Below are 12582 nucleotides of genomic sequence, written 5' to 3' on the forward strand. Positions count from 1 at the left end.
GCATCACGTGGTGACACCCTCCATCATCATCACCCTCACTGGCCATGAGTTTTACTTGTCATTGTCCCCCACTGCTGTCCCTATTTTAGGGCTTGCCTCACGACAGCCCATTCTCAACCCAGCAGCAACCAGAGGGATGTTTTGTAAAATGTCATTCTCCCATTTTAAGCTTTCCCGCGATTCCCAGCCCTCTAAAAAAATCCATCCAAACCCCTTGGTGTGGTCTACAATGCTCATGACTCGACCCCTCTGACCTCGCTTTCTTCTTCTACCCTCCCCAACGGCATTCACCCCACCTGAAACACATGGCCTGCCTTCTCCTCCTCAAACATGCCACGCCTGATCCCTGCTGAAGGCTCTGCATGAACTGGTTACTGTGTTTGAAAAATTCTTGCTCTAGGTGTTCGGCCGGCTGCTGCTTTTGGTCATTCGGGTAACAGCTGAAAGCTGCCTCCGAGAGCAGCTTTTCGAGAGCATGAAACCTAAAGCAATTTCCTCCCTAGCCCTCCCGTCTCCTCACCCTGTTCTATTTTTATCATCACACTTACCACTAGCTCATAATTTTTTGTTTGTCTGCTCATCGTCTGCATCCTCAAAACAAAATGTAAATTCCAGGAAGACAGACATCCTATTCTATTCAACCCATATCCCCAGTACCTGGAACGGCATGTAGCATTCAGTAGGCTGTCTTGCAGAAACTTTCAAAGCTTTGCCATGTCATCAGGCACCAGATCCTCATGAAGATGGCATATACACAGACTAATACTAGCAAATACGTATCCACAGGCCTCAGCACTGTTCATGTATGATCAATTCCCCTCATTCTCACAATAGCTCTGGGAATTCTGTTATGCACTATCCCATTTTACAGACAAAGGCCTGGAGCACAGGTGGGAAAAGTTACTTGCCCACGACCACACGGGGGCTAAGGAATTGTCTGGATGTACCCAGGAAGTCCACCTCCAAATTGTAGGCACTGTTCACTGAGCTGTGCTGCCAACCCCAAATAAAGCCCAAATCCTGGGACGTAAATGGGATGGAGTCCAACCTAGTTCTGAAAGATATTCCTTGTGAGGCTTTTGGTTGTCTATATTGGTTTGTTGCATACCATTTGTAGAGTTGCAGTCACATGTTCAATGTTAGGAGGAAAAAGAACCAGTTGTGATTTGGCAAGAACTATGAGAGAGCCAAAGACAGAAGAGGACGAAGAGCACAAAGACCTCAATAAAGCACTGTCTTCTGTGTCCACCCAACCATCCTTTTGTCTCTCCCTCAACACATGTGTTTTGAGCACCTAACCCCTGCCAGGCACTATTCTAGGTACATTTGTCCATCACGAGGCGGTAAAGTCGAGGACTATGGAGCAGCAAGAAGCAAATAATGCTGCCTTTATAGGCTCCACGGAGGGTCTGGAAGCAGAGTATTCCAGGCGGTGGGGACAGCGAGTGTAGAGGCCCTAAAGCAGGAACAGGCCTGGCATATCTGGAAGATCAGGAAGGAGTGAGTCTGAGACAGAGAGAGCAGCGGTGAGGGACGAGGTCAGAGGAGAGGACAGAGGCCTTACAGGTGTTGTAAGGCATTTGAATTTGACTCTGAGTGGAAGGGAAGCAATGATCTGACTTAACTATGTTTAAAGAGCCTCTCTGGCTGCTGACACCGTGGGGCACCAGTAGAAAGCAGACCAGCTATGGTGGCGGTTCTGCCCCCTAGTGGACATTTGACAGTGTCTGGAGATATTTTGGTTGTCCCAACTTGTGGTGGAAGGGGCAGGTGCAACTGGAATCCAGTGGGTAGAGGCGGGAGGGGGGGGGCGGGGCATGCTGCTGACCTCCTACAGCCCACACGAAGCCCCACAACAGAGAATTACCCAGCCCAGAATGCCAGTAGCGCTGAGGTTGAGACATCCAGAGTTGGGGGATTACTATAATAATCGAGGCAAGAACTAAGCACCCACGATGTGCCAGGCGATGCCCCGCGAACCGAAGATACCACAACGAGCAAAACACACAAGGTGTACATCCTCACAGAGCTCACGCTGCAGTGATGGCAGAAGCCCAGAACAGAGTGGGGTGAGGAGGGTCAGATTTTTTTTTTATGTCTGTGGAAGGCAAAACTGACAGTTTGCTCAGAACCGGATGTGCCGAAAACAGAGTCAGAGCTGACTCCAAGGCTTTGTCCTGAGCAATTAGTACAGAGCTGCCATGTGTTGAAATGAAGACCCCCTAGAGCAGAAAGTGATTTGTGGGGCTGGAGCAAGGGAGGGGTTTCGGTTTCAGATATATTAAGTAGACATGTGGGCAACTGGATATTTTAGTCTGGTGGTTTGAAAAAAAAAAAAGGGCCTGGAGATGGAAAAAAATAGAGACAGAATCTTAGAAATTGGTAAAGAATACTCAGGGATTCAGCTTAAATGTAAGAACACATCTGAGATCCTCACCCCAAGCCAGACCCCTCCACCACTGGGGAGGTTGGGGAGGAACCGGCTACAGAAGACGAAGTAGGAAGGTAGCAGGCCTGCAGGCGTGTGTTGAAAGCCAAATGAAGAAAAGGTTTCAGGAGAAGAGAATGGTCAAACCGGGCGAGGTAAGTGGTCCCATTCAAGGAAGAAAACCTAATACCACCCATCGCCATTTCCTAACACTATGAATTGTGCTGGTGAGGCCATCAAAAACTTGGTCCACCCATCACTGCCTTATCTGTTCACTCTCTTCCAGGATAATTACTGAGCATGTATCCTGACCAATAAATTAAACTGGATCTCATATAAGGGGAAAAGGTGACTAATACATAGTTTCTGTCCTCATGAATCTTTCTTCTAGAAAAAATACAACATCCCCAAAAGTTTCTGTCACATCAAAAGAAGGAATTAATACATCGGTACTCATTGGGTATCTACTAAACTCATAGCACTCTCCTTGCGGTTAAAAGTATACAAGAGAGGGGTGCCTGGGTGGCTCGGTCAGTTAAGCATCCAACTCTTGATTTCAGCTCAGGTCATGATCTTGTATTTGATGGGTTCGAGCCCTGCATCAGGCACGGGCTCTGTGCTGACAGTGGGGAGCCTGCTTGGGATTCTTTCCCTCTCTCTCTGCCCCTCCCCCACTTGCACATGCTCTCTCTCTCTCTCCAAATAAATACACTCTAAATGTGTGTGTGTGTGTGTGTGTGTGTGTGTGTGTGTGTGTGAAATGTAAGACAAAGGCGTTTGTCTCATGGATTTACAATGTAGTAGAGGTAACTGGGACTGGGGTAAACACAAATGAAATATTTAGAGAAAAAATAAAGGCAAAGCATTATAGTGTAAAGTGGAAATGCCCTAGGTGTTTGAAGAAAGAGGAAACCATTTATATCAAAAGCCTCTCTCTCCGAACTCCAACCTGAAACGCTTCCCCTTTGCTGTGGTCACATAGGCGTGGGGGATGGGAGTCACACGGAAGCTGGGCATCAGGCAAGAGGATGTGAATAAATCAGCATCTGACCAGGACAGCCTCTGAAAAAGTGGCCCCAAAACACACTGGCCACCCGCTGCCAGTCAGAGAAGACTTTTTCAAGGTGCTCAGCCTCATGATTAAGACTCTACCAGGACTGGTGGTGGAAGTGGAATCCGGGCCCACCAGTGTGCAGCAATCTGGGTGTCTCTTCCCATTCATTAACTCCCGGCTGTTACTTCCCCAGAAGTAACCAGATAAAAGAGTTTTTGCATTTGAAATGTGGAGGCTTTGGAAAAATCCATTTTCACACCAATTTCTCCCTCAAGTCTGATAGAGTCACCCAGAATACTTCTCAATTTTGCATACGCAAACATTACAGTGGGAATTCATGAATTTCTGCATAATATAACCAAATCCTCATATTAGACTGAGCCAAGCTTCGTGCTCACAGGAACTCTTTGGGGCAGACGAGCCTCAAAAGAAAATCAAGCATTTCCCTGTTTTGGCCTCATTTCTGGAGTACGGGCTGGGCAGTAAAGTAGTGGATTGCTGGGCACGTGTAGGTAGAATACACGCCAAGTTATTGTAAAAGTTATATGCCTTTTTCTATATAAATTTCAAATAATTTTCAAAATAAATGTGTATGAATTGAGTAGAGAAGGGATAAGAGAAACCATATATTCTCTTTTCCTGCTAATTCCTGAAATACGATTTCATTACAACTCAAAATAGCTCAGAAGGAAGATGGAAGGACAAATTGTTTCAAGAAAATATCTACTTCCTCTATCTCCTCCTCCCTCTTCTTTTTCAAGTCAGTTTGCCTTAGCAACAGTAACATATTTCAAATATCTGTTCTGTCAACACCCCACCAAAGCCAAAGGAAACATGATCATCTTGCTTTGGTCCAAATAAATACGGGCAAAGATTATCTTTTCAAACAGCAAAGGACCATAGCGTTAGAAATTACCTGTAAAATCTGGAAGGCTGGTAAGGCCATTATCAGGAAAATGCCTTTAAGTCTCTTGTCTTAAACAGAGAAACAATTTAAGAAAGACCCATGTTTTTATTTTTCACAGTGCAGAGCCATCTTGTTCTCTTTGAGCCCAATTCTAAACTGGAAAATCAGTTGATTTCTTATGAATGTGATTTTTCTTACCTGACATGTTTTCCATAAATTAGGATAATGTGGCTGTGTTTTTAGGTTAAAAGACCCAGTTCAATATGTCTGTCCGCGGAAGAGGAAAGGAAACGCCTGCTTTGTGCTTCCATTAGGAAGATGACTTATGACAGGCAGTTGTCAGGCAAGGCGTCTGGATTCTGATGGTACTGGATCAGATCACGGTGCAGAAAGTCTTCAAGAATCCAATGAAAGTCATAGAAACTTACCACAGCCCTTCTCCACCCTCCATCCCCAGAAATGACATGAACAATATGGGTGCCCACACATGCACCATCCTGACGATAATTTCAAGGTTTTTGAGCTTCCCGCACACCCTAGGTTCATACCTGAATCCCACATCCATTAGTTTCAAGCTGTCTGACCTGGATCAAATGACGTTCTCTTTAAGGTTCACATTCAGTTTCCCCTTTTGTAAAATGGGCATGGAATAAGGACCCCTACCTCATTGGTTTGTTCTGAAGGTTAAATGAGTAGATATCTCTGAAGCCCTTGGCACAGTGCCTTTGCTCATCATGACAGCTGGTCATTTTCACTCATGGGCCATGAGGTTAAGATTTCCTGGTCAAAAAGAATAATACAGGTACTTTATAGTTTATTGATAGCATTTTTAAAAAATCCATATCACAGATTTTATGGAATAACAGTTAAAGGTATAGGTTTACTTTAAAATTTTCATAATTTACTTTAAAATAGTTGGACACTGAGCATGAGAACATGAGTTTGTATTACTGGACACCTCAACTCTACGGGCATATAGGGGCCCTTGGAAATTCAGAGGCTAGAGAGAAATTCAGCTGGTATTACATGAGAAAGATATCAGTTTTTCTGCTCTCAATCACCACCTGAGGCTTTAAAAATTAGGATAGTGAATATCGGAAGTGAGTTTCTTTAAATGTTTATTTTTGAGAGAGAGCGTAAGAGAGAAAGAAACAAGGAGGACACGAAGCAAGCTTCGTCCTGAGAGCACAGAGCCTGACATGGGGCTCAAACTCATAAACCATGAGATCATGATCTGAGCCCAGGCGCCCCTATCAAAAGTGAGATTCTATTGGTGAAACGAGAGGCTTGCTGGTCTACATGATGCATGTCAGAAATAGGCTCTCAATGTTAAAATGAAACATATTCAAATTTTGAGGCCTGGGTCAATATTGGGTGCTCCCCAGCCCATGTGTGAACGGGCTGTAGGAACCCAGTGAGGCCGGAGGCCATGTTGCTAAGGGACGGCACTGAATGCCGTTGCGTCTGACTCAAGAGAAGCTTTTGGACAAGAGCGCCATCCCTAAGCTCACAGTTGTATGAACCATCCTGAGCCTGCTTTCTAAAGGAATGTTTCTTTAATGAAAGATCTATATTTGTGGCCAACTTTGGTCTGAGAATTGCTTTCTTAATAGCAAGATAATAAGATTGAGGACAGAGCCAACTCTCACCCACCTTAAATGTCCCAGTGCCATGATATGCCCTCCAATTACCCATGAGTTGTGGTTGAACCTTTCGGATAAGGTCAGTTCACAATGACTTTAAAAAGAGATAGACTTGGGGCACCTGGACGGCTCAGTCAGTTAAGTGTCAGACTCATGATCCCAGGGTTGTGGGATCAAGACCCACGTTGGGCTCTGTGTTGAGCATGGAACCTACTTAAATTCTCTCTCTCATAAATATAAATAAATAGGTAAATAATAGATTTGAATTTGGATCTGGGATATGCTCCCTTCCAGCTCTTTGACCTTGGGCAAAGGTTCTCACCTGTGGGTTATTAGCGGATGAAATAAGAAAAAGGCCTACCAAGCACATAGTATGCTACCTGACACACAAGGAGAAAATAATAAAAGCACTGCCATGGCTATGATTATTTAGTGATTCTTATTTCTCTTCATTGTAAGTGACTTTTCAGTGTCCCTTGATTTTCATTTTTCTTGGTGATTTACACAGAACTGTAAGTCGAAACTGCCCACTCTTATGCTTTTATAATCTCTGTTGCTCTAGTGATTCCTGTACCTCTCTGACTGATACTGTCCCATTAGAATAAATGTTCCTCAAGGGTGATCTTGTCTCTCTTGGGCACTGTTGATGCCCAGCACCCGGCCCTAGGCCTGGGATGTGGTAGGAGCACTCCAGAAATTAAATTACATACTGATTCTGTGCTCACCCAGTCTCAACATCCAGAATTCTCTTTTACTCTCCTTCTCCTTTCCTTGTTTCCACGCAACCAACCATGCTCCCTCTTCGTGATTTATTCATACCGTTATATCTTCCACTCTCTTCTCCATCTGCCCTGCCACCATCTTAGTCCAGGCACCATCTTGCATTGAAATTTTTACCTACCAATCATCTCCGGCTTGTTCCTCCTCCCCCACCTAGCCAGCTATTTCTGTTCCTCAACTATCTGCAACAAAATTGCTAGATTATTCTATTAAAATCATGCTTTGTGCAAGTCATTGTTCTCCTAAAAACAAAAACAACACCTTTGACAACCTTCTACTGAGAGCATTCTAATCCCATAGGCACTGAAGAGTCCATGGACCCTTCCTTTTAGGCAACCTTGCACTCCAAAATGGTTTACTCATTATTTCCTGTTGATCCCAGTGCTCATAGCCCAGCGTCTCTCAAATCTTCTCACCAGTCTCCCCAAGTTACAGAGGAGGTTGACTCAAGTACATAGTGGGAAATGTTACTTTCAAGTCTTGTGTTTTATATGAAAAGCAGTATCAATCTTGCACATATCTCTCAGTGGTAGTTTTCCTGATGTGACACTTTAAAATGCTTTAAAATGCAACAGAGGGACACCTGGGTGGCTCAGTAGGTTAAGCGTCAAATTCTTGATTTCAGTTCAGGTCATGATCCCACAGCTTGTGAGTCCGAGTTCCGAGTCAGGCTCTGAGCTGACAGTGCAGAGCCAACCTGGAATTCTCTCTCTCCCTCTCTCTTCCCCTCCACAGCTTGTGCTTGCTTTCTCTCTTAAAATAAATAAGTAAACTTAAAAAAAAAAGTAATAAAAGTAGTAAGTAATGGCTACCTTTTAAATTAATTTTTTAGCATTCTATCAAGGTCAGAGATTTATTTGACTCGTTTCATAGGAACACTCTAGTTAAGAATCCCTCCCTGAAGTAATGTGGAACATTCTAGAACAGTACCCACACAACTCTTGACTTTCTGGCGACCCACTTCCTTTCTCTGCCTGGCCTCCCCCATTTAATTCCTCTATCACAGCCTCACCACAGGGGAAGAATGAAGTAGGGAGGGAACTCAGAAAAGCAGGGACTTTGAAACCAAGGGTTGTGATCAGAGGAGGGTCAGGCACTATGTTTTCTGCGGTCCTCATTAACCTAGGGGATTGAGCAAGAAAGGCTGTGTCAGCTGAATCACAAAATGTAGGTTTTGTCCTCTCCGTAGGCACGAACTAGACACATACACACACACTTTCCCCAGCTCCCCCACCCCACCCCAATAAGGCCTTTTGCTGACAGAAGTTACAGGAATCGTCCCCCTTCACGGTCAGTCGCATCAGCTAGCACTCTCTCCACACTAACTGACGCACCGGTAAGTTTGAATATAATTGGGGTGAGGGAGCGACGCTGAGTGCCCAGTGGGCGTGGCTCTTGGGCTCCAGGTGAGAAGACACATCTCCAGACAGTTGCTGCGGCCACGTTCTGGTTGCCATGGTATTGACGTCGAGGGTGCAAACGTACGCGCAGGGAAGGAAGTCAGCCTGCACCAAATGTTCAGTCTTCTGCTGTCTTGTTCATGGGCCGAGTAGTCATTTATTAGTTTGAATTCTGAGAAGGCTTATATTTCATGTGTATGTGGTGGCTTCTAGGCTATGAATAGCAAGTCCATTTTTGCAACCGTCTTCAACTACGAAGGCCAATTTCCGTTAAAAATTGTTTCTAAAAATGATCAGAAGAGAGACACAGCGGCTGCTTTCCTATAGACAGACCTTCCGATATTCTTGAAGCCCGTGCAGACTTCACGGCAAGTACAAGTACGCCTGTTCACAGGGCCGCTGGAAATTCAGATGCATACGCCCCGCACAGACATTCTGTGCTCCCTGTCAGCGCAGCATCTAAGTGCTTAGTGAAGGATAACAAGAAGAAAAGGAGGATAAACTTCTCCTGGGACTCTGGTCTATTGGTGTGCCAAGCCAAATTTTTAATTTGGAGAGCAATTCTGCAGAAAATGAACAGAAACTGCTATCTAAACATTTTAATAAGAATAAGCCCCCAAGCCAATATGCAATCGAGTGCACTGCTTTCTAGTAATTTCATTTATACAGCAGCTCCACAAGCTGTTTCTCTCTCCATATTCAGATAACCGTCGCCTCTAGGGTGACCGTAAAAATGATATTTTAATAATGTGCCACATCTGTGATCAGAAATACTTAATGAAACACTCTGGTGATCATATGGTAACAAGCTTCAAAGAACTGTTTCCAGATTTAGACAGGACCAGTTTGCTTCTTGTGGTAACTTTCATTGGCACATTTTTCAGTACTGTCTGCAAGAAATCGTACCTGAAGATAAGTGATCAGGGGGAGGTCCAGCATTTATTTCAGCGGTGAGGCATGTGGGCCCCCATAGAACTTCTGGATCAATAGAAATATAATGCGATCTGTGTGTGTAATTTAAAATTTCTAGTAGTCAGATTAAGAAAAGAAAAAGAAACAGGTGAAATTAATTCTAATACATTTTATCTAACACCTATATCCACTAGACTATCATTGCAATGTGTAATCCATACAAAAACATTGTGAATGAGATATTTTACATTTTTGGCACTAAATCTTTAAAATCTGGTGTGCATTTTACATTTACAGCACATCTCAACTTAGAGGAGCCATGTTTCAAGGGCTAGTCGCCGCCATATTGGGTGGTACAGCTAGAGAGCAAAAAGCTTCTAGAAGGGTGGTCTTCAACCAGCTGCATCAGGAAAAGCCAGAGAACCTTATTAAGAATGTGAATTCCTGGGCCCAATATCTAACTTACCAGATCATATCTCTGGGGGTGGCGTTGAGAGATCTCCATTTCTAATGGGTTTCATAGCTAAAGTATTACTTAAATTTAAGACCATCTGCGAGGCTCCCTGTCCCGAATTTGCTCACAGCCCCTTAGCTGTCACCACCACAACCTACCCCACAGTCACGTCAACCAGCAGACACAATCGTACAACCCAGTCTATTCTTGAATAGACTCATTCGATATGTCTGGAGCGCTGATCAGCTGCTTCGCACTGTTCCAGGCCATGGGGACAGAGGGATGAGCAATACAGGCCAAATCTCTGCCCTTCAGAAGCTTATATCCCAGTGCAGGAGATGGACCATGGGCAAGTAGAGGACCAAGTAAGTGATCTAATTTCAGGTGACAGAGAAGCAGAAGTAAGGCAAGGGTAGGAGATGGTGGGTGGGGCAGAGGAAGGATTGCGCTTCTGCGTAGACTCGCTGCGCTGGTCTTGGAGGGCCCTATGAGGAGGAGACCACAGGCAGACTCTGCAAGGAGGGAGGGAGCCACAGAGCACCTGAGGGAGGAGCCCTGCATTAGAGCCAGCAACAGGAGGGCCAGTGGGGCTGACGCTGAGAGAGCCGAGGGGGGCTGCTCAAAGAGGAACACAGCCACCAACCGCACAGGCCCTGGAGGGGCACATCAAGGCACTTGGGGTTTGTCCTAAGAGCAATGAAAATGCCCTGGCAGGTTCCCAGCAAGGGCATGTGACATAACACCCGATGGAGGTGGCTACGGAAATGGTCCAGGAGAGACATATGTTGGCTCAGACAACAGGGACAGCCATGGGGGTGTGTGTTGAGTAGAACTGGTGGATTTGGTAATGGATCAAGGGTGGGGAGAGAAGACAGGGAAGGATGGAGGCACAGTGCCTTCCTTTAGGGCCTGAGCGATGGAGTGATGAGTGGGACATTGACAGGGATAAGGCATGGGTGGAGGGGGAATATAAAATCTAGTTGCACAGCAAGGACACTGGTATCATGACAATAGGGTATTTTAGTCTAAATGGAAGGAGAAGGTGGAGTTCACTTACTGTTCATCTCAGCTTCATCTGTTCTAGCACTGTACTGCTTCTCACAAGGTATATAAAAGGTTATGAATGAACCTTCCCCACTTCTAAGGAGTTGGAAGAGACCCCACACTCCTTCCTAATAGAATTATCACCTAAATGTTCACACGTGCGTGCACACGCGTGCACACACACACACACACTCCACCCTGCTTCTGCCCAGAAGACCAATAAGCTCACCATCCATTCAACTCCCTTTGGCTCCTCTGAGACTGGAAGATAAGATGGGTAGTTAGAATCCTAAAATGACCCACACTTCTATATAATCTGCCCCTCGTCTTGAGCGTGAGCAGGGCCTGGATTGTAATTGCACTAAGTTACATTATAAGGTAAAAGGGAAAGGAATTTGTAAGGTCACTGTGGTGCCAAACCAGTTGATTTTAAGTTAATCAAAAGTGAACTTGACCTGGGTGGACCTGACCTAATCAGGAGAACCTTATAAAAGTGGGTCTAGAGGTCAGAGATGAAAAAGGCACCAACATTGCTTTCCTGTTGGCCTTAAAGAGGCAAAAATGCCATGTTGTGGAGAAGCCCGTGTGTTAGGGAAGGGGCTACCAGGAGCTGAGGGCCTTTCTCTTGGAATCACAAAGAACCGAGTTCTGCCTACAATCAGTGAGCCTAAAAGAGAATGCTGAGCCTCAGTGGACATTGCATGCAGGCCACCATGTTGTTTGTGGCCTGCTGAGACCTTGAACAGAGGATCCATCTCAAGCACGATGACCTCTGATCCAGCAAAACTGTGAGGTGGCAATGTATAGAATTATAATCAACTAAGTTTGTGGGATTTTCCTATGCAGCAATATAAAATGAATACAATAGGTAATGATAATAAATATAATAAATATAGCAATACTAGAATATAATATTTAGCACTTACTATATGCTAAAATTTTTCAGTTGCTTTATCTCATTATTCTTTATAGCAATCCCATAAATTTGATGCTATTATTATCCCAGTTTAATTAATGCAAAACTTGAGGCTTAGGGAGAAGTCACAGAATGGAGGGGGTAACAGGGCAGGGACTGAGCCCAGGCCTAGGACCACTAGGCAGTGAGGCCTGCTCCACCTCTACTCAACCCTTAGTGCCCTCAGTCATGGACTCTCCACCCAGGCCAGAGTCAGCAGAGCCTCCGATGGGCCATTACATCATGTCCTGTCTTTGCACTTTGGGGCTCCCATGGTCAGATGGGACAGTGTGGCCTCTGGGAGCTCAGGTGTCCCTAGGAATATTCTGGCCTAGCTCACCCTTAGAGCCACCAACTCATCCTGGTTTTCCCAGGACTTTCCCAGTCTTCCATCTGAAAGCCTCTCCTCCTAGAAAATCTCTTAGTCTCAGGCAAGCTAGGATGACGGGTCACCTTGCTGCCCTCCACCCCAAGCCCAGGCTGAGGTAGGCCTCGGAGCCACTTCCACCTTGCAGTTTGCAAAGATCTTTCCTTTCTGATGCCCACAAGGACATTTGAGTCCTGCTCTATCCAGAGAGCTAAGAGCAGAAGAAACTCGACTTAAGCGATTGGCACCAAGAAGCTTCTGCTGGTTGATGTTTGGCCAGAAAGCTCAAGTGGGGCATTAGTCTGGACCATCAGAAGGCCTAGGACACCATGTCCACATGGGAGTTTCCTGTGAACTGAGAAGTCTGCTTGCCTCGAGCATCACACATGAGGCACATCGATCCAGACATCACCCGGGCCAGAGTCCATGGTTCATTCTCTCCACTCCCCAAAGAGGCGACTCTGAAAAAACAGGGGAGGTTTGGCCCCTGGATTTGCCTCATTCTTCCTAAGATTGTGACCATCATGAGACTCAGCTGAGGGTAACAAAGACTCATCAATTGCTGCTCATGTCACCTGGAAGCTCTGTCTTCAGGAGTTGCCTCCCCTGTGGGAACTGGCTTCTCTCCGTCGGAGGTC

The 12582-nt window shown here is 45.4% G+C and overlaps 1 long non-coding RNA gene across 1 annotated transcript in view; it reads right to left on the reverse strand.

The window, feature by feature from the left end:
• The window catches only part of LOC115289589, a 48560-nt gene extending 40317 nt beyond the window's left edge, over nt 1-8243 (reverse strand). Inside the window, exons 1-2 of the long non-coding RNA XR_003907699.1 lie at nt 8147-8243; nt 5053-5169 (exon numbers count right to left, since the gene is read on the reverse strand). This is a non-coding gene — a long non-coding RNA (uncharacterized LOC115289589). The remainder of the gene's footprint in view (nt 1-5052; nt 5170-8146) is intronic.
• Nucleotides 8244-12582: the final 4339 nt, after the last annotated feature.

Source organism: Suricata suricatta, chromosome 4 (assembly GCF_006229205.1).
Source record: "Suricata suricatta isolate VVHF042 chromosome 4, meerkat_22Aug2017_6uvM2_HiC, whole genome shotgun sequence".
In the NCBI taxonomy this organism is placed as follows: domain Eukaryota; kingdom Metazoa; phylum Chordata; class Mammalia; order Carnivora; family Herpestidae; genus Suricata; species Suricata suricatta.